Consider the following 22758-nt stretch of genomic DNA (forward strand, 5'->3'; position numbering starts at 1 on the left):
GTCCATGTGTCTGCTTTTGCAACACCCTCCCCCCCAGACTCCCACCCCCTGCCCATTAATCAATCCCCTGGACTCCCAGGGGGTGGTTTTTTCCACTTTGGGAAACAGTCATCTAGAACTTTTCAAATAAAGAGCCTCCCAGAGGTCACCAGTTTGTGTGGCTCATGGTGAGCTTTTTACACTTCCTTTGGGGTGCTTTTCTTTTGATCAGAGGTCCTCTACCTGGGAAAGCAAGTGGGCACAAACTGTGTCCATTCCTCAAGGTCAGCCAAGGACAGGATCAACTAGCCCCCACATAACTGGACTTGTCACAAATAAAATATTTGGGGGTCATACACCATCAGGTTTCATAGCTAGCTGGTTCTGTTTGAGCCCATTCATGGAAATATCTGATATGACATTTGTTTCATTTCTGTAAGAGGGAGAGTTGAAATTCAGATAATAATTTAAGTTGGGCGGAAAAGAACTATTGTTCTAGCCGATCTAGTAGCACTAAAAAGAGAGAGAAACGCAACAAATCTTAATTTTTCCACAGCGTGTAACTGTCTACCCATCTGAAGCGCTCGGGTTCACTGCAGTGGAGTCCCGGGGCTCTGGGCATCTGGGTGCTGATGACACTGACTGGACAGAAAGGGAGCAGAGAGAACCCTGCTCATCTCTCCATGGTGTAGTCACAGGTGAGTGCTCTTTTGTGTTCTGATCTGTTATCCTTTAAAGACCAGGTTGCAGGGGATGGTTGAAGAACTTGAGTAATTTCTGTGTTTTGATGAAGGCTCAGGAAGGCAAGTCTCACAACATTGAGTCACAGAGCACTGGGTGGACACTGGGGGGTTGTGAAGAATCTTGACTCTGGAGGGAAACAAAAGCTGAACTTGTAGCCCTGAAGTCTCCTGCATCTACACGTGTGAGCTTGAGTACCAAATAACAAGCAGTTGTGACTCAGGGGTCTTCAGGAGCTAAATGGAATCATGTGTAAGAGCAGTTTGCATCAGAGAAGACTTTAAAAGGTTTTCAGGAAAATTCCATTATCTTTCCATTCTATTTCACTTCCCCATAAATGTGTAGAAGCCCCTCCAGGCTCCATGTGCACATCAGTCTATTTCCTTATAAAAAGCCAATGGAAAGCAAAGGAATACTGCAGTGCAGTCAAACCCCAGGAAGGAAGCTCAGCTGCCTTCTGCACCTTCTGGTTTTTTCATTCTACAAAGGGCGGAGGGAGCAGCAAGCAACTAGTGGGCTTTGCATTTGTGAGGCCGCAGTGCCACCAAGCGGAGGAACTTTCAGCCCGCTGTGATCACCGCAAGAAGATGCAATTATCAGGATACAGATTGCGATATTAGGAAGGGTACTTTGGGGGCCACACCGTCAATCTTGAGCTAGTATGAAAGCCACCAACTCAAACTCCCAGACAAATAATCCCCTTGCTGCCCAGTTGACAGGATCTCTGAGCTGTATGAGCGTGGTGTCAGTGGCCGCCATGTTTGGGAGCAATGGGTGAATGTGTTGTTTTTTCCCCGCCATTAAATGGCAAAGGGAAGTGATTTGAAGGAGAATAATCCAAGTGTATATGGGGTTCTGGTTGAGGTTGGTCGAGGGTGGTCGGATCAGAGACCCATAGCCCACCTGTAGCCCTTGGCACATCCCCCAGAGAGGTGTCACAGGAAAGGGAGGAGGCAACCAGGGTTCAGTAAAGCACTGAGTAAATACACAGTATTCCTGTGGGTTCTTGAGGCTCCTCAGCCCACAATTCCATGACCCCAGTGATGCCTCTCACTTCGGACTAGACCTGAGGTCATGACACAGGCAACCCAGGAGCAGGAATGGGAATAGCAATAACCAATGGGCAGGGAGAAAGAGGGGAGGGGAATCAGGGGAGGAACAGGGAACCTGTTATAATCATTGACACACACCCCCTCCAGGGGGAAGAACAGTGGAAACCATGGGGGAAGGTAGACAGTGGTCTGTGTGAGATATGAAAATCATAATAGTTTATAATCTCTCCGGGGTCATGAGGGAGTAGATGAGGGAGGCCAGAAAAAGGAGCTGATACCAAGGGCTCAATAGAAAGTAATTGTTTAGTAAAGAATGATGGCAACATGTACAAATATGCTGATTTGATGTTTGGGTTGTAATAAGAATTGTAAGAGCCCTCCATAAAACACTAATAATAAAAAGGTTATACGGTGTGATTTGGGCGGAAGAAGGCCTGTAGCACTCCCCGCAAGGATCCAGCTGAGAGCACCCATTGCTCTGTGTGCTGATGACATGGTGAGGAGGGGCTAGCAGTTTCTTCCCTTTTCCTTGGCTCAACAGAGCAAAGAGCCCAGAATTCTACGGAGCTCCTGAAGCACCTCAGCCACAGTGCCCGTTCTGCAGCAGATGCTCTGTCTGAATGGTGTCCCTCTGGGCATGCAGAGAACCAAGGATACCCCGAGGGCAGTGCTCATGGACCTGAGGCCTCACCCGTCACTCACTGTCCATAGCTGTCTCATGGCCCCTCATCATGATCCTGGGGCCGCAGTGACCCATGCTCTCTGGGTCCCGGCTCCTGCGCCCTGGTCCTCATGTGTACTCCAACCAAGAGTCCATTTCTGAGAAAGTTAAAATCTTTCCCGAGAAGAATGCATGGAAATGTTGTTGCATATGAACATGGAATTCTGACAAATCTTGTGGAAATGCTGCAGTAAAAGATAAACATATTCGTATAAATCCCTGACTAATTTATAAAATGGCCAAAAGTATATATACACATACTCATATAATCTTTAATAACCTTTGAAAACACTGCACTTACACCACTAGTGATATTCAAATGTCCCGGAGGGAGCCCTGACTCTGCTGTCAGGTAAATATTTCAAACCTGTTCAGTGTTACTCATGAGAAAGTTGATGTCAGCTCCCAAACTGCGTGTGTGTGTGTGTGTGTGTGTGTGTGAGAGAGAGAGAGAGAGATAGAGACAGAGCGAGACAGAGAGAGATGCCCCAAGGAAGTGACTTTGTAAAGTGTGTGTTTGTGTGTGTGTGTGTTTGTGTGTGTGTGCGCGTGATCCCTCAAGAAAGTGACTTTGTAAAGTGGTAATATTTTTCTGTAGAACATAGATTCCTAAATTACTTGGCGTGGTCACCAGAATAGGAAAAAGAAATTACTCAGCATCCCACCACCCCAAGGCAATTAAAAACTTTTTGTACTAGAACCCATAATTCAGGATAAAGACCATGTGTCTGCTTTTGCAACACCCTTCCCCCCAGACTTCCTCCCCCTGCCACTAATCAATCCCCCGGACTCCCAGGGGTTGGTTTTTTCCTCTTTGGGAAACAGTGGTGTAGAGCTTTTCAAATAAAGAGCCTCCCAGAGGTCACCAGTTTGTGTGGCTCATCCTTTGGGGTGCTGTTCTTTTGATCAGAGGTCCTCTACCTGGGAAAGCAAGTGGGCACAAACTGTGTCCATTCCTGAAGGTCAGCCAAGGACGGGACCAAGTAGCCCCACATCATTGGAATTGCCACAAATAAAATATTCGAGGTACATACACCATCAGGTTTCATAGCTGGTTCTGCTTGAGCCCATTCATAGAAATATTTGATATGACATTTGTTTCATTTCCGTAAGAGGGAGAGTTGAAATTCAGATAATAATTTGTTTAAGTTGGGCGGAAAAGAACTATTGTTCTAGCCGATCTAGTAGCATAAAAAGAGAGAGAAAAGCAACAAATCTTAATTTTTCCACAGAGTGTAAATGACTGCCCAGCCGCAGAGCTACGGTTCACTGCAGATGACTCCCCAGACTGTGGGCATCTGGGTGCTGATAACACTCGCTGGACAGAAAAGGAGCAGAGAGAACCCTGCTCATCTCTCCGTGGTGTAGTCCCAGGTGAGTGCTCTTTTGTGTTTTGATCTGTTCTTTCAAAACCAGGTTGCATGGAATGGTTGAAGAACTTGAGTAATTTCTGGGTTTTGATGCAGGCACAGGAAGGCAAGTCTCACAACATTGAGTCACAGAGCAAGGGATGGACAGTGGGGGGTTGTGAAGATTCTTCACTCAGGAAGCAAACAAAAGCTGAACTTGTAGCCCTGAAGTCTCCTGCATCTACACGTGTGAGCCTGAGGACCAAATAACAAGCAGTTGTGACTCAGGGGTCTTCAGGAGCTAAATGGAATCATGTGTAAGAGCAGTTTGCATCAGAGAAGACTTTAAAAGGTTTTCAGGAAAATTCCATTATCTTTCCATTCTATTTCACTTCCCCATAAATGTGTAGAAGCCCCTCCAGGCTCCATGTGCACATCAGTCTATTTACTTATAAAAAGCCAATAGAAAGCAAAGGAATACTGCAGTGCAGTCAAAACCAAGGAAGGAAGCTCAGCTGCCTTCTGCACCTTCTGTTTTTTTCATTCTACAAAGGGCGGAGGGAGCAGCAGGGAAAACAGTGGGCTTTGCATTTGCGAGACCGCAGTGCCACCAAGCGGAAATTTTTTCAGCCTGTTCTGACCACCGCAAGAAGGTGCAATTATCAGGATACAGATTGGGATATTAGGAAGGGTACTTTGGGGGCCACACCGTCAATCTTGAGCTAGTATGAAAGCCACCAACTCAAACTCCCAGACAAATTATCCCCGGGCTGCCCAGTTGGCATGGTCTCTGAGCTGAGTGGGCGTGGCGTCAGTGGCCGCCATGTTTGGGAGAAATGGATGAATGTCTTGTTTTCTCCAGCCATTAAATGTCACAGGAGAGTGGTTTGAAGGAGAATGATACAAGTATATACAGGGTTATGGTTTAGATCGAGGATGGTTGTATCAGAGACCCATAGCCCACTTGTAGCCATTGGCACATCCCCCAGAGAGGTGTCCCAGGAAAGGGTGGAGGCAACCAGGGTTCAGTAAAATACTGAGTAAATACACAGTATTCCTGTGGGTTCTTGAGGCTCCTCAGCCCGCATTACCATGACCCCAGTGATGCCTCTCACTTCGGACTCGTCCTGAGCTCATGACACAGGCAACCCAGGAGCAGGAATGGGAATAGCAATAACAGATGGGCAGGGAGAAAGGGGAGAGGGGATGCAGGGGAGGAACAGGGAACAGGTTATAATGAATGACACTCATATCCTCTCCAGGGTGAAGACCAGTGGAAACCATGGGGGAAGGGAGACAGTGGTCTGTGTGAGATATGAAAATAATAATATTTTATAATCTCTCAGGGGTCTTGAGGGGGTAGAGGAGCGAGGGGGGGGGAAGAGGAGCTGATATCAAGGGCTCAATAGAAAGTAATTGTTTAGTAAAGAATGATGGCAAAATGTACAATATGCTGATACAATTGATGTTTGGATTGTAATAAGAATTATAAGGGCCCTTCGTATAAAACAATAATAATAAAAAGGATATAAGATGTGAGTTGGGCGCAAGAAGGCCTGTAGCACTGCCTCCAAGTATCCAGCTGAGAGCAGCCATTGCTCTGTGTGCTGATGACATGGTGAGCAGGGGCTAGTACTTTCTTCCTGTTTCCTTGGCTCAACAGAGCAAAGAGCCCAGAATTCTATGGAGCTCCTGAAGCACCTCTAGCCACAGTGCCCGTTCTGCAGCAGATGCTCTGTCTGAACGGTGTCCCTCTGGGCATGCAGATGACCAAGGATACTCCAAGGGCAGTGCTCATGGACCTGAGGCCTCACCGGTCACTCACTGCCCTTAGCTGTCTCATGGCTCCGCGTCATGATCCTGAGGCCACAGTGACCCATGCTCTTTGGGTCCCGGCTCCTGCGCCTGCTCCTTATGTGTACCTAAACCAAGAGTCTATTTCTGAGAAAGTTAAAATCTTCCCCGAGAAGAATGCATGGAAATGTTGTTGCCTATGAACGTGGAATTCTGACAAATCTTGTGGAAATGCTGCCGTAAAAGAGAAACATACACGTACAAATCCCTGTCTAATTCACAAAATGGCCAAAAGTATATATATACACATTCATATCATCTTTAATAACCTTTTAAAACACTGCAGTTACACAACTAGTGATATTCAAATGTCCCGGAGGGAGCCCTGACTCTGCTGTCAGGTAAACAGTTCAAACCTGTTCGGTGTTACTCATGAGAAAGTTGAGGCTGTCTGCTCCCAAGCAGCTTTACAGCCCCACAGGCCCGGTTCATTACTCTTACAGCTAATGGCAAGGTCAGCTGTTTGAAACCACTAGCTGCTCCTCTGCAGAAAGATGAGGCTTTCTGATCCCATCCAGAGATACAGTCTCAGAAACGCACTGGCGCAGTCGTACCCTGTCCTGTAGGGTGGCCCTGAGTCACCATCGACCCAGTGGCAATGAGTCTGGCTCGGGTTTGAGGGAGCCTCTCTGTGTCAGATGTGACTTGAGGGCCTTTGTTGTTCTGTTATTAATCCTCTGCATCATACAGTAGGATGTTGTCATGCCCAGACAAGGAGGACCAATGCTGCTCTCATCTCTTCTCCCCCGGAAAGTGTGCAGTTTCTGTTGGATCCTGTGTTCTGCACTTGGTGTTTTCACCTGGTTGATTCTTCAAAGCTGACACGAAACACAGCAATCATGAAGTGTTAGTGACATAGATGTAGCGGTAGATAAGTGTGCATGTGTAAATGCATCCTCAGGTATACATGTACACGTAGGCTTCAAAAAGTTGTGGCGAAATTCCATTATATTTGAATTCCATTTTTCCTAGAACATTTTGAAGCTTCCTCCTTCCTATAGGTACACACATCTGCACCTGCCTATCACCAAAACAAAACACTTCCTCTTACACTCCAATATGGTAAGCCTCACTTTAAAGACATACTAGCTAAGACCTTCAGCTTTGTTTTTTAAGTACAGGAGGGCTGAGGGAGAGACCAGGAGGAGTAGTGTGGTTGCTCCTTGTGATTCAACACTGCCATAAAGCGGCAGATATTTGAGCATTTTGAAAATCTTCCACAAGGTGTAAGCATAAGCCCTGTGGTATTTGAAGGGTAGATTGGTTTGGGGGCTACTTGGAAGATTATTCACTGATCATGCCACCTCCAAAGTTAGTGTACAAGTCTCAGAACCGAGTTCCCTAAGAAATTTAGCTCCAGGGACAAGATTGCCAGCTCTAGGCTTCCCAGAGGCGTGGCCTTTGTGGCAGCCACGTTTGAGAGAAAGAGGAAGTGCTTGCCCAGGCAGGGGTGGGGTGAGGGGGACAGATACCAACAGATGTGCCAGTTCTATTAAGATCCCATCCCACTGATTGAACACCCTGAACGACATGTGCATAATATCCAAAAGATGGACAGTTGAAATTCACATAACAACTAAATTTGTTGAATTTTTCTCAGAAGTGAAGGAGTAGCTTTAAAAGAAACAAAGTAAAAACAACAAATCTTGACTTTTCAGCAGAGTAAGTACTATCTTTTCAGATTGCACTGAATGCACTTGCATGGCCCAGTATTATTTATTTAAAGCACTGCAGTTAGTTCTCTGGGGTTTGATTTAACTTCAGGAAGGAAACCGCCCAGCATGGGCTCCTAGAGCTCAGGACACTGGGGACTTTGGAGTGGCCTGGCAGCCTAGTTGAGCAAGACCTTGAGTGACACCTTGGCTGTGTAACTCCGCATTAGAAACCCATGGAGGAGTGGGGAGCTGATCTCTGAGTATGATATCACATCGTGCAGATGATCGCGATAGATGCGTCCATGTTAGGGGAGAGGAGCAGGGAGTGAGTGTAACCACCACATCACTAGGGCTCCTTAGGAAGGATTTGGAGAACCCAAAATGGACAAGACAATGAGCATTTTCTAGTTTTGGAGGGTGGACCTAGGTGATTCTATTCCTGTGTCAAAGGGGAGAGGTTGAATTTCCAGGGGAAGCATACAGTGGAACCCCATACCTCTGAGCCCTTCTAGAAGGAGCACTGAGATGCCATGCAGTTGACTTCCAAATCAATTTTTCAAATTAGAAATAACTGGAAATGGATTAATCTGTCCTTGGCCACCAAGTTTTTACCCTAATCTTGCCTTATTTTTCAGAAAACATTCCTCAGAAATTTCCAAGTCAGTGAGTTCAAAGTTAAATAATATAAGTGCAGTAAGAAACAGAGCCTTAAAAAGTATTTACCAAGTACAGGTTGGCACATCCTTTGAGACTGAAGAGGATCTGGACCTGTGGACACAGATGTGGAGAGGAGGGATGGAGAGAGAGTCATTAGGATTATGATTCCGGAAAACCTCCTGGTAGAGGCTTTGCAGGAATCCCCCCCCCCCCCCCCGCCCTGTCCTTGCCTTTTGTCACTGGTACCTGGCTCTTTTACAAAATCTGTCTGATGTGGTCCGCTGTTGGAGTTTCCTTAGCTATTTCTGAAAGGGTTTACTAACTTACCTTCAACAATATGGATAACGCAGTTAACCAACTGCTTATCATGAAGATTCGTTTCGAAAAAATGTTTCCTTTGTATGTCAGAATAGTACCGAAAGCCACGAAAAGTAAGGAAATTGTAGGAAACCCCTTGGAACACAGCTTCCAATGGTTTAACACGTAGTAACAACAACTAAGGCCCAGGGACCGAAACACGAACTGCTTTGGGTGGGAATCCATAGTTTTGTTGGAGCTCCATGCAAAACTTTCTTGACACTTTGCAGGCCAATCTGATTCTAACTAGTCCTGATGCTGTGGGTTGCCAGGCTCTACTGTACTGGTATTTCTGGTGCAGTGCTGCGATCCTGTGGACCTGCTTTGCAGATCCTGTGGCTCTTCCTCCTTGGCTATTTCCTGGTGTGTCCTGAGGCCTGAGGACAACTAGGTCCTTATGTTTTCATTGCAACAGAAGGCAGTGTGTACACGTTGATGGCCAAGGTTAAGAATACCCCAGCGAGCTGAGGAGAATGGTGTCAGACAGGTTGACCACCAGCTCCAGCTTACGAGACAGGTCACATACAGGCGGTCAAAGTTCAAGCATCAGTGGAGGCCATGTTGGGTGTGACTAGCCCAAGCCATGGCTAGGACTGTTTTTAGTTTAGTTTTTGCAAGTTGGGCTGCTAACCTTGGCTGCTAACCTTGGGCTACAACTCAGCCAAGAGGAGGCGTGTGGATTTTGTACAGATTTTCAGTCTCCTTGCTGACCAGGGCCATGTACTCAGTCCTTTTGATTCAGAATCGACTGCACAGCAGGAAGTGAGCATTGTTGAGGTTATTTTCAGTTACCATGTATAATTATTTAGAATCCGTTTTTCTATGTTCACTTATCACCCGCAGGTGGCTTTTATATTCCCAGAATACTCTGGGCCCACTTCCCACTCCCCCACCCCCTGTGTGCATGCCTTTTAGGACACAGTGCACTTTCCCACATTTGTACTACAATAGAAACACATTGGCATGGCGTCCGTTGTGACTCATGGTGACCCCATGTCTGTAAGGTAAAAATGTCCCAAAGAGGGTTCCTGATGAAAATATGTATGGAAGCAGAGGCCTGAACTAACTGGAGAAGAGCCACTAGGTGAGTTTTTGGTTTTTTTACAAATCATTTTACTGGGGACTCTTACATCTTATAACAATCCATACACCAACCATATCAAGCACATTTGTACATATGTTGCCATCATAATTTTCAAAATACTTTCTGTGTGAGCTCCTCTTTATTCCCTGCCTCCTCCATCATTCCACCCTCATAGACCCCTGATAAAATATAGATTATTATTATTTTAGTATATTACACCGCCCACTTCTAGATTATTATTATTTTCATATTTTATACCGCCTCCCTCTGCCCATGTTGCTGCTGTTCCCTCCCCTCGCCCCCCGGGAGCGGGATAATTACATGTTGTCCATTGTTTTCTGTTCCCCTTCTCTCCCCACCTTCCCCCACCCTCATGTTGTTGCTACTCCCAAAGCTGTTCCTGAGGGGGTTGTCCGTGTCCTTGTGTCCAGAGCTCTTGTCTGTACCAGTGGACCTGCTTCAGTGTCGCTGGCTTGTAAGGTGGAACTGCGATCACGGTAGTGGGGGAAGACGCGTGAAAGAACTGGAGGAATGTGTGTGCTCCTTCAGTATGTGCTGCCCTGTCTCGCTCTTTCCCTGTAATGGGACCATGAGGGAATGTCCAAGTACCTGTGGATGGGCTTAGGCCTCCCAGTAGGTGAGTTTCAACTGCCTACTTTAGGTTGATAGCGCAGCGTGTGCAGTTGACATCACCCACCACAGATAGATATGCGTTTAGCCAATAGGATGGCACGTCTCTCTTTCCCACTATGTGTATGTTTACAAGATGTGCAAGGTCAACTTCCATGAGAACCAGTGCCCCGATTTGCATCCACACATTTCAATATCTAAGTCTTCTGGGACAAGGTTGTAGCTTTTCCAGGAAATGGACTCGTGGATCGAAGCAGGCTCACTTCTTGAATTCCTTTTCTCGCCCTGACCACAGTGGAGGAGCCCTGAGGGTGGACTGTTCTCCTCACGGGCAGCAGGTTGAAGCCGCCAGCTGCTCTGGGGGAGCAAGACGAGGCGTTTGACTTCCGCAACAAGTCACAGCCCCGGAAGCCCACAGGGCAGCGTCCTGTAGGGTGGCCATTGGCTGAATCGACGCTACGCAGTGAGTTTCCTTGAGCTTAGCCACAGTGACCTTGGAGCATTCTTGAGCTAGCTCATGCGGGGCAAGGATATGGGATTCTGATCACTGACAGCTTAGGGCATGTCTTTGCATATGACATATTTATAAAGTGCGCATGCACTAACGCTGTATCTTGAAGTAATACACGTTATTCAACTAGAGTAGAACCCCGGTAATCGACTGCATCAGGACCCGACATCATCGGATTTTGACGCAAAATATCAAGAAAATTGTGCCTGGTGCTCAAACAAGATATCAAAATCTGACCCGACAGACGTCATTTTTGTCAACAAAAGCAGTTCCGGTTTCATTCACACGGCGTTAGTTGGTGGTGTTAGTACACATTGTTTAAACCTTTGGCAGCTGTGTTCCAAGACTTTTTCTATGATTTCCTTAGTTTGGGTGGCTTTTTGTACTCTTTTTAGATTAAAAAACATGGGTCCTAAGAAAGAGTTTATTTAAAGGATTCATGATAAGGAACTGGTTAACTGTGTTATTGATACTGTTGATGATAAGTTAGTAAACCCTTTCAGAAAACAGCTGACCACCTTAGACAGGTTTTGTGTTGTTGTTTTTTTTTTAAGAGTAAACTAGCCAGGTCCTATTGAAAAAAGGTAACGATGGGGAAAAAAACTCCTGAAAAGCAGCTACCAGCTGATTTTATGGGATTCCCTTTCCAAACGATGACTCTCTCTCCATCCCTCCTCCCCACACCTGTGTCCACAAATCCAGATCCGCATCAATCTCAAGGTATGGGCCATATTATAAGTATTAAAAAATTGTAAGTGTCTTTCTTAGTTGTATTATTAAACTCTGCTCTTACTTGCTTTGAAAATTTCTGTGTAATAAATTGTATAAAAAGTCAAGGTTAGGGTAAAAACTTGGTGGTCGCGAACAGATTAATCGATTTTCAGTTCTTTTTTAATGGGAAAAATTGATTCAGAACTCAACTGCATGGCACCTCAGTGCTCCTTCTAGAATGGATTAGTGCCCAGGACTGGGGTTCTACTGTAAATTCAAACACACACACACACACAAACTTGGTGCCATCAAGTTGAAACTACCATATAGGACAGGATAGAACTGTCCTGTGAGTTTCCCGCAGTGAAACTCTTTAGGGGACTAGGAAGCCCAGTGTTTCTCCCATTCAATGAAGTGCATGTTATTAGAGACAGAGAGAGAGAGAGAGAGGACAGGAGGGTTGGATACAGAGAAATTGGCAAGTGATAATAGGAGAAGGAAGGAAAGAAGCGGACATTGAAGGGCGAAAAGACAGTCGGAATGTAGGACATGGTAATCCCAGTTCCAAAGATGCCCAGGATAAGTACCTGTCCACCCACCTTCAAGAATGGGAAACTAAGCAGGGCTTAGAAAGACATTTTTAAAGTGCCCAGCAGGACCATTTCATTTGTGTAAAATCCAGGGCAGGTTTTGTGTGGAAGAGACAAAACAGCCAAGCACATATGGCTCCTGCTTCCCTCTGGGTCAAGTGAAAAGGTGAACTTTAAACCTGAAGTGGTGTTTGCTGGGTCCTTCCCTTCGCAAAATAAAGATTTGCTTTGAGAGGCACAGAGTGGGTTTTTCACACTGAAAGTTTTATTGAGAGGCTCCTGAAAGAGAGAAGCCAGCCCACCAGCAGCCTGAGGGCTCTCTTTGGGACTTCTCTGTGGGCCCTCCCTTGAACAGCCCTTTTTAGTTTTCCAGGAGGAGACTGTTGAGGACTTCCGCTGGCGGTTGCAAAGGTTTCTGGGAAATGTAGTCCCAAGCTTCTGTTTGGGTCCTGTCCTTGCTGAGTCCAAATCTCCACCTTAGCTGCCCAGCCCTACCACACATTTATGTGTATTATATACTAAAACATACCTTCGAAACAATGAAATCTGTTTTGCCAAAATTCTAAGGAAGTTTGGGACAAAAGCTGGAAGAGAGAATAGCAGGCTTGGAAGTGGCCATAGGACAGTGGCCTTGGGTGTTTTCTTTGAATTGGATGTGGCTGAATCAACCCTAGCACCGAAATGGCATTTAAAGAAAGAGAAAACCCTGCGTTCGTGTCCGTATGAATGTCTGTGGAGCTAACGCTTCATGATGGATAACAAAACAAATGGTCTCTGCACAGGGTGCCTGCCTGTGTGGCCCCCTAACCTGTCTTCTGAACAGTGACCTCCAATTTGGGACAGCAAATGGGCAACAAGTACCTGGCATGCCTACAGGAACACCAGGATAACTCCTACATGCCCTTCTGACCTGCCAGGACTTAGGAGAGTAGCTCTGCCACCACAGTGCCCAACTGTGCCAGGCCTTGCCCTGTATGACATCGCTCAGTGAATCCGGAAAAGCCCAGGAAGTACTGACCAGATGGAAATCAAGACTTCAGCTAGAGATGTCTGCCTCAAGAAGTGAAAGCTAAAACCTTACCTAAGAAGACCAGGGTGTCTACATGTGTAAACCTCAGTACCCAGTCACAGAGAATTCCGATTTACTGTGCTGACAGCTTTGGCAGTGTGAAAGAAGCCTACTTGTAAAAGCAGTCAGAGTGGTTTCCATACATGGACACATAGGAGGACACTTCTAGAGGTTCTGGAAGGAAAGTCGTTTTCCAGCAAGCTTTTTTGCGTCCTCACAGGTATGTTTCTATTGCCCTCCAAGTGTCCAAAGGAAACTCCAAACCAATAAAATAAAACAAAACAGAAAAGAAGAATTTAGACCCCAAACAATAAATTAAGTAAATTCCAATTGCAAGTGTAATGACTTCTGGGCCTCACTGTGTGTTTTTTTTTTTTTACACAAGAAAGGGCGGAGGGAGCCAAGAGGAGGCCAGGGTTGCTGGTATTTGTGAATCAACAGTGCCATCAAGCGGATGATTTTTGAGCAAAGACTCCAGTCCTATTGCTGGTGGCTTCTGGGAAAGCCCTGTAGTACTAGGAAAGGTAAGTGGGGGTGCATTATCCAGAGGTTCTTGGTGGCTAACATTGTCACTTCCAGAGTTAGTGTGGAAACTAAAACCAGGTTCCCTGACAAACCCCAGCTCCATCAGCCTGCGGGGCTCCGGGAGTGTGGGGGCGGGGTTCAGTGGCTGCCATGTTTGGGACAAATGGGAACTGTATTTTCTCTAACACTGAATGCCTAATGACAATGTTTTGACGGAGAGAGAAAAACATTGAGTAGATGCTTGTTAAAACAAACAGCCAATCTCTACCTGAAATTGGCAACTTATCTCAATGTCTCTCCGTGCAGATGGCCACAACCTGGTGGCTGTGAACTGCCAACTGTTTGCTTAGCTGCCCCTTAGGAGAAAAGTGAGGCTTTCTGGCTCCTTAAAGATTTCCCACCTCCCCAGTCCTGAGGAGCAGTTCTTTTCTCTCCTGTGGGATCGCTGCCAGGTGGGCTCCACTTGTGGCAGTGAGGTGTGTGGAGGGAATGTGCGAGAAGGGGGTAGTTTGCTAGGGTTTCCATGTTCAGCCAAACCACCGACAAGCCTTACAAGAAGCAAAGATTGTTACCTGGCCCCTAAAGAAACGGTCTCTCGTTCTACAGCAAATACTCCATCTGAATAGTTTTCCTGTGTGCTTACAAACCACACCTAATGACAAATCTAATCTCCTGATGATTATGGCAGATGAGGACTCACACGTCGCGCCCTGTCTTCACACCTCCCGTGGCCACTGCTCACGACTCTAGCTACCCAGTGTCCTCTGTTCTCTGAGGTTGGGCCCAACTGGCCTGAAACTGAGAAGCAGTTTCCTGTGAAAGCTCAAATCCTGCCCAAGAAGATAGGAAATGAACAAGTGTGGACTGCGCTCTGGATGCCTGTGACCCGGACTGCTGACATAGAAGTCTTCTGGCCATGGCTGTGTCAAGATGCAACTGTAGGCAGTTATATGCACTAAGTGCTTTGGGGCCCTTGTGGTTATGTGTCCTCGAGGGGATTCACACCCATAGGAACCCTATGGGACAGAGTAAAACGGTTCCATGGGGGCAGTTGGTCCCAGGGGTGTTTGGGACTGGGGCTTCACTTGTACACAGCAGCTGATGTAAGCAGCAGCCCTGGGGGCACAGTTGCCAATTGACACGTGTGAACCCACCAGCCCCTCGTCAGGAGAAAGATGTGGTAGTCTGCTTTCTTACAGGAAGATGTGGCCGTCTGCTTTCTTACAGGAAGATGTGGCCGTCTGCTTTCTTACAGGAAGATGTGGCAGTCGTTTTTCTTACAGAAAGATGTGGCAATCTGCTGTCTTCCAGAAAGACGGGGCAGTCGTCTTTCTCTTAAAGAAAGATGTGGCAGTCTGCTTTCTTAAAGGAAGATGTGGTAATCTGCATTCTTAACGATTACAGCTCTGAAACCCTGTGCGGCACTTCCACTCTTTCCTATAGAGATGCTATGCGTAAGAATCAGCTTGAAGGCAGTGAGTTTGCTCCTGTAACATCCAATTTCATGGTACATCCCGGAGTGACATAGGTACAATTTGGAAGAGGAAGAGTGTTAGATTGATAGCACGATTTATTGGGCTGCTACTTCAAGATCAGCTCTTCAAATCTGCCGGTTGCACCTCAGGAAAAATAGGAAGCTTTTCAATCCCGTAAGGAGGTACCTTCTCAGAAACCCATGGCATGAGTTCTACCCTGTTTTGCAGGGCCAGTGTGAGTCAAAATTGACTTGATGCCAGTGAGTTTGGTTTCTCCTGAGGAGTGACCGGCAGATTTGAACCGGTGACCTTTAAGTAGCTGCCCAATGCTGACGTAACCACTCCATCACTAGATCTCATACAAAAAAAATTTGTTAGGAAGGCTTACTTCAGAAGACCTGGTTCTTGGGAGTTCTCATGAATTACAGATATGGCCCTTCTAACAGAAGGATCCTTGAAATTCCAGCCAACAGCCCTTAGGGGAGGTGTAAGAAAGCGCACATTGAAGTGTTCCCAGCGGTCCGTGGAGCCCGAAGTAGGTAGTCTCTGTGGAGAGAAGCAGTGGGTTCCTTGCGTTCTTAGTGAAACTGGAGTGCCAAAGTTCAAGATATGGCTGATGTTAGCTCTGTCCTCCCACAGGGTATCTGGTCTGGTGTAATTCCTCCTTGTGCTGAAGGAAAGAAACATCAGATCCCCCCTTTTAGAGGCAAGTGCTTGCAAGATGTAGCAGGGATTCTGGGAGCTAGAGCCCTCAAACTGGAGAAGGTGGAGCCAGGGTTCACTGGAGCTCACTGCCTGCCAGTTCATGCAGACACACAGTGACCAGACAGCACCGCGCAGAACAGCGTCCGTGTGCTGCCAAGACGGTGACCCTGCAAGGGAGTAGAAAGCCCTGTCTTTCTCTTGGTGAGTAGCTAGTCGTTTCCAGTTGTATACTTGATGGATTGCATTGCTGCCCAACCCATGATCCCACTTTACGACCAGACTAGGCTTTAAAGGGAGTAGACACCGGTTGACTTTTTTTTTCTCTTCCCCAAATAGACAGAGGGTGAGGTTCTGGGGAAGAGTATACTGTCATTTCTGGTGCTATCTTGCCATCATGTGGCAACTGTTTTGAGGCACTTGTTTGCGCCATGTTATTTCTGGTGGAAAATGGGATTAGAGGAAGGCAAGGTCCCCGGCACCATTAAACCCAAGGCCCTGCCTGAGTCATGGGGCAAGTGTGGCCCAATATGAAGGCATTGGGAGCTGCCGAGGTGGGTAAGGAGGAAGTGGACAGCCAGGTTGGTAGGCATGCCTTGCACTGGGAAGCCAAGGCTCAGCCCTTGGTGGCGGCCCTGTTTTCCACAGTGTACAGCAAGATAGAGAAGGTGACATCACTGGTGCGGAAGGGAAAATGTGCTTAATTCCCCTGGTTCTTGGAACAGGAAGTAGGTTGACCTCTCTTGGCTTCAGAAAATCTCAGTTCACGACCAAACTGGAGGGCAGACCTTTTGAGTTCTCATAGTACCATCAGGTGGAAGTTCTTTAAGCATAGTTTCTGTCTTCTAGGAATATTTTCTGGATATGACATGTGATAGACTCAGGGATGAGTGAGGACCCCTCAGAGGGCTCTGAGGCTAAGGGAGGAGTCTCCAGAGAGAACATAAATTCCACCCAATTGGAGACGTTGACTTTCCCAGTCTGACAGGATGTAGGCTCTGTGGGGGCGTGGCCTCGGCTGACAGCACATTTGAGAGAAATGAAGTAATCATTCCTCTCTAAATCTGAAAGAGGAAAATGCCTTGGGGTGGGGAGCTGGAGGATCTTTCAAAATTCGGTAAGGTGTCCACCTAAAACAAGTGTTACCAGAAATGATTCACTATGGAAGAGAAGTTAAATCTGTTTATCTATTTGTAGATGAAAACCAAGGAGTAGCTTTCCTTCTGACTCCATATTCACCTGTCCAACTACATACATTCTTTTAAATGGCAACGTTTTCTCCCAGAGTTGTAAAGCAACTGTCTATGCAGTCTCCCTTTTTACAGAACAATTACGTGTGCATGTAATATTTTTATTGACAAATCTGACTCATTCCAATATTTCCCTTCCTTTCCCATACAGTTCTGTTATTCAATCCCATTGCAGCATGGGGTTGTACTATCATCCCTGTTATCAACTCCCCTCGCCCCCAACCCCCTTCCTTCCCATACCCTCAGAGAACCATGACTCCTGTCACTGTCTCTGAGTGGTCGTCTGTCATGTACTGACCGATCATAAATATACAAATGAACATATACAAATCTACCATGATTAATGAGGTCTATCACATAAAGACCTTAATAGTAAAGAGAGGAAATCTTACAGAACTAGAGGATAGTTACATGGTTCATCAGTGCCATACTGCACCCTGGATTTTTCCTCCTTACCATGAGACCCTTCTGAGGGTGACTGTCCAATTGTCTTGGTGGAGTTTGGATCTCCACTACATTCACTGCCCTTCCTATCGATTTGTATGTGTGGTTTTTGAACTTCTGATACCTCTTCCCATCAATACCTCATGATCACACAGGCTGGTGTGCTTCTTCCATGTGGGCTTTGTTGATTCTCATCTAGATGGTCGCTTGTTTATCTTCAAGCCTTTAAGACCAAGATGTTGTATCTTTTGATAGCTGGACACCATCAGCTTTCTTCACCACATTTTCTTGTGAACCCATTCTGTCTTCAATGACCGTGTCAGGGAGGTGGGTCTCGTACAATGCCACATTCTTAGAACAAACCGTTCTTGTACTGAGGCAAGTAGAGGCCCAGAGTCCATCTGCTTCTTTGTAGCGTTTTCCTATACGAACATATATAAACAAATATACATATATTCATATATTTTTTATGAATATGTGCCCTGCCCCCTTTCTCCCCTCCTGCACCACTATTATCTTTGTCTCTCATTCACCTCTCAGTAATTACAGAAAAATCTTGACTTGGTAGGTCGTCCCTTTGCCCAAGAAGACAGCAAAAAACTCACACAGTGCCTGTCCTCCCTAAACCTGGGTACTTAATTATCTATTCCATTGGGGGGGGCTCTAGCTCCCCCCTTTTAAAGTTCTCATATCTTGTGCTGAATCTTTCAAGTGTTTACTTCTGAAAACCAACCCCCCTGCCATCCAGTCAATCTTGATTCATAGCGACCCTATCGGGCAAAGTATAGCTGCCCCTGTGGGTTTCCAAGGTTAAAACTCTTGGTAGGAACAGAAAGCACCATCTTTTGCTCACATAGAGGCTGGTGGTTTTAAACTGCTGACCATGTGCTTAGCAGCTCAATGAGAAACGCACTAGGCCTCCAGGGCTCTTACCTGGTGGTAAATTTATTTCATTCAAGATTAGAAGGAAAAACTACCCATCAATTACCCTGTACTGGCCAGATCTAAAGCCAGGCGTCCTCAAACTATGGCCCACGGGCCACATGTGGTCCCCCGAGGACATTTATCTGGCCTACAGGGTGTTTTTGCCCCATTTTTTTTACTTCAAAATAAGGTATGTGCAGTGTGCTTAGGAATTTGTTCATAGTTTTATTTTTTTAAACTACAGTCCGGCCCTCCAATGGGTCTGAGGGACAGTGAACTGGCCCCCTGTTTAAAAAGTTTGAGGACCCCTGCCTAAAACCTTCCCTAATTGCAACCTTAAATTTCTCTCTAGCTTGACTCAAAACTCAAGAAATGGACTATGTCCATGTAGACTCAACCCACCCAGCACACCACCGAGGAACATGTCAACTTGAGCTCTCTTCTAGTCTCTGTATAGTCTCTACTATAAAGCTTTCAACAGAGATTTAATTATGTTATACACTCACAGCCTGTCAGGTATGTTGGTTCTATTGGTTTGTGTATAGCTGTGTGTTATGCTGTCTTTAACCGCCATCATGGCATTGCGGATAAAGTTTCATCGTCCTCAAAGAAATAGTGCATTGCTATTAAGGTAAAGACCTTCCAGGATGATCACTTCCCGTTCCATTCTTCTTTTCCACCCTCTTGATAGTGAAAACCAGATGTAGTTTTTCTTCGGCTATAGTCCCTGTGTGTAATGAAAATGAAACTAATACATATTTTAACTTCATAGTACTTTTTCCCTAACCCCAAAAGCAGTATGAGGAATATTATCTTCTAATTTCCTGTCTTCAGTAAATATATGTTCTGACTTTGGACCTTATGTGCTGGGAAAATGCATTGCTAGCTAGTGTTCATGTCCTTTGTAACCACTGTTTGGTTTTCTGCTGCTCTGGGTTGGTGGAAAGGCCGTTACTTATCCTGAGACTCTCCATGGATGACCTGCTTTCCAACCACCCACCTAGTGACCCTTTCTTAGTGTCGCCTTTCATTTTTTCCTTCTATACATCCATGGCTTCACTGTCTGTTTCTTTTCTTCTGTTCTCTCCTTTTAAAACAGTTTTATTGACATGTATTTCACATATCATACAACTCAATAGTTCAGTTATATTAATGAGAGCCAAACAGTCAACTCCATCATCAACCTCTTGTACCCATGTTCATCAGCCCCACCCCTCCCGTCAACCTACCCTGCCATATGCCTCCAGAAACCAACAATGCCGTCACTGTCTCCATAGCGCTACCCCTCCTGCATTTCATACAAAGGAAAACAGAAAACAAAATACAGGAAAACAGCAACAACAGTGCACTCCAGATGACACCTCCGCTATTCACACCTCTGGTCTGTGGTCAGAGGGCATTCACGGGAGGCTTCATCTATGTGCGAATCTTGCCAATGGATTTTGGGGTCCTACCATCATCCGTAGCCTTCTGAAAACCAGTTGTTCACAATTTAAGCACTGATAAAATTTCCTCTTTGGGTTTGGATTTTATCATTAACAATCCTGGGATCATTACTTGTCTTTCTTTAGTAAATTAACTTTGAGGAAGAGTAAAACCTCATAGTTATGAATAGTGACGCTGTCAGACAGGGTCGCAGGAACCACCCCTCAGGGGTGCCCAGACCGGGACTCGTATTTCGAGAGTACAAAGCCTGGTCTTTCTCCTGCAGAGCGGCCAGCATGTTCAAGCTCTGCCTCCAGGGCTCCTTCAGGAGGAGTCGCGGGGGTGCCTTCTCCTCACTCTCCCTCTTGTTTCCTCTCCTCTCCTCTCCTCTCCTCTCCTCTCCTCTCCTCTCCTCTCCCCTCCCCTCCCCTCCCCTCCCCTCCCCTCCCCTCTCCTCTCCCCTCCCCTCCCCTCCCCTCCCCTCTCCTCTCCTCTCCTCTCCTCTCCTCTCCTCTCCTCTCCTCTCCTCTCCTCTCCTCTCCTCTCTCTTCTCCTGTCTTCCCTTCTCCTTTCTCTCCTCTCCTCTTTTTTCCACACCTCTTCTCTCTCTCTCTCTCGCTCTCACTCTCTGGGCTTGGGGTGGAGGTGGAGTGGGATGTGCACACAACTAGCACAAGGGGTTGGGGCATGGTCACGTGCCAGGGTGAAGAAGAAGCACAATCAGTGGATTTGACAGATGGGGCGGAGGGTCCTGCAACACGCCATGGGGAGGGCAGGATGTGCAACACAATGTAAAGGTTACGGGGTGATAGTCGCCAGAGCCTTGTGACATGCCAGGTATTTGGAATCAGTGCAAACCTGAGGGGGGGGGGTTGGATGTAGGTGGGCATGTTGCAGGAGAGTGCACAGGGGTCCTTTGGAATTGCCCCCACCTGGGATGGCCCTAAACCCAGTGGTCTTGGTCTTTTCAGGTGCCCAGCGGGGCCAGACCCTGTGGTTCTGGGCGTTGTCCCTTCCAGAAGGTTCCCTGCCCGGCTCACCTCTCCTGCTTCCATAAGCACCCTATTTTGGGGAATCCTCCAAGGAGCCTGTTCGATGCCTGGATCACTGCTCAGCACCAGACCCGGTGTTGGATCCAGGGGAACTTTGCACATACACTCAGACAGCCAGGGATGCAAGTGTGCACAAGCGAGACCGGCCCCTTGGCTTCCTGGGCGCCGTCTGTCCAGCTCATGCTGGGCACCGGGTCCTCATGCTCTCCCTGCAGCTGCCAGGCCATGAACTTTCGGAGAGGGCGGCTCCCAGGCCGGCTGACTACTCCTTCCGGGACCTATAGCCGGGTCTCCGGTGTACCCCCGGGCTGGCACGCAGGCAACCTAGCCCAATCCACACTCACTGCCAATTCACGGCGACCCTGCCAAACAGGGTAGACCTGCCCCGGTGAGTTTGGCAGATGAAACCCTTTAAGGGAGTAGAAACCCGGGTCTTTCTCCCCGCGGAGCGGCCGGTGCCTTCCAACTGCTGACTTTGCAGATTGCTGGCTAAAGTTTAACCAAGACGCCACCAGGGGGACGACTTGGGACAAAGGTGGGCAAATAGTCCCTTCCGACAGGGGTCCACAGGATGCTAGAGTCCATGACAAGGTCACCACAGCCCCCGATATGTGCCCCCACCCTGGAGCAGCCTGGGTGGTGGCCCTGGTGGCCTTGACCTCAGGCGGCATTGGATCGCGTGCAATACATGTGGTCTAGGGGAGGGCAGGCCGATGTGGCCTCCTTCCTCAGCCTTCAGACCCTCCAGGGCCAGGGGGTCAGCTCCCTCCAGGAGCCAGCTTTGCTGTGGCACGGGCGCCCTGGGTGGCCATAGCGATTGCTTGACCAGAGTGCAGGTGACAACCACAGAGACTGGCTTGCTGGAGGTGCTGCAGGGACCAGGGCACTCCAGCCGACCTGACTCCTTTCTGACCTGGCCTGAACTCTCTCTTGGCAGCCCCCGGGACTCCCTCCACCCCCACTCCCCCCATGCTGGCTGGCATCCTAAAGGGCTGAGCTGGGGAGCCCAAGGAGGACCCAACATGTGAGACAGCGCCCCAGCCCCCACCCCAGGTCTCGTGGAGGGAGCTCCAAAGCTCTGTGGCAGTGTTCCTGTGCTGCTGGCTCTGGGCCAGGATGGTCTATGGAGACCTTGTGGATGGCAGGTCTATTGGCCTTGCTGTACCAGGCAGTGTCCTCTAGGGGGCAGCGCTGCCCAACAGAATCCCCATGGGCCACGGGCATGGTTCTAACCTCCATGGCGGCGCAGGAGAAAAGACGTGACGATATGCTCGCCTATGGACTGCTGTTGCCATTGCTCCGACTGTGTACATCCCAGGATACCACAGCCGGTTCCCGCAGCAGCCTCACGGTTGACGCTGTGTGAGGACGCCAGGCCTGTGGCCACTGTGTCCAAGCACCTTGTTGAGGGGCTTGTCATTTGTCACTGACCCTATGCTTTAGCCACAGGTCTCTCCGGAGAACACGCCCACATTGTGTGAGACTGGTCTCCCCAGCTTCCCTCCCAAGGAACAGTCTCATGGCTGTGCTTCCTCCAAGAAAGGTGTGTGTATTGTCCTGGCAGCACGCCAGAGCCCCTTCCATCATCTGCTCCAGGGGCAAAAACTCTTCTTCAGTCTCTTAGTTCAGGGCCAACTTCGACCTGGACAGGGGCAGCTGAAGACACTGTGGCAACCTTCAGGAGCTCCTTGGCTGGGCCCCGAAGGGACCCCCTTGCCCTTCCCCACCTGAAAGAGGGCTCCTGCAGCAGATGTGCCTGACACAGTCGATCCGTCCGTGGATCTCTCCACTGCGCTTCCTTCCGAGGGCATGGCTTGTGGAACCAGGAAGGGGACGTCCCGGGCAACTGCCATCTCTCTCCCTTTATTTATTGAGACTTTCTCTCGGGGTTCTGTGGGAGGGACTTTGGTCTTCTGGGCATTGAGTCCCGAGACACCCTGAAGGCTGCAAGTCCTCGATCTCCATCAGTGAGCGCCTCAAGTCCTCCTTGCATTGGGCACA

At 47.7% G+C, this 22758-nt stretch overlaps 1 long non-coding RNA gene across 26 annotated transcripts in view; it reads left to right on the plus strand.

Moving 5' to 3' along the window:
• LOC142434552 (uncharacterized) overlaps positions 1-22758 on the plus strand; it is a 68917-nt gene that overhangs the window by 41719 nt on the left and 4440 nt on the right. For 11 of the 26 annotated variants that reach the window (XR_012781181.1, XR_012781182.1, XR_012781177.1 and 8 more), the window contains 6 exons: positions 536-677; positions 3726-3867; positions 10375-11310; positions 13346-13484; positions 14174-14863; positions 15600-15866. This is a non-coding gene — a long non-coding RNA (uncharacterized LOC142434552). Of the gene's footprint in view, positions 1-535; positions 678-3725; positions 3868-10374; positions 11311-13345; positions 13485-14091; positions 14864-15599; positions 15867-18632; positions 18797-22200; positions 22301-22758 lie in introns of all 26 variants that reach the window. The other 15 variants (XR_012781160.1, XR_012781163.1, XR_012781159.1 and 12 more) reach the window with 15 other exon arrangements.

Source organism: Tenrec ecaudatus, chromosome X (genome assembly GCF_050624435.1).
Source record: "Tenrec ecaudatus isolate mTenEca1 chromosome X, mTenEca1.hap1, whole genome shotgun sequence".
NCBI classification, from domain to species: domain Eukaryota; kingdom Metazoa; phylum Chordata; class Mammalia; order Afrosoricida; family Tenrecidae; genus Tenrec; species Tenrec ecaudatus.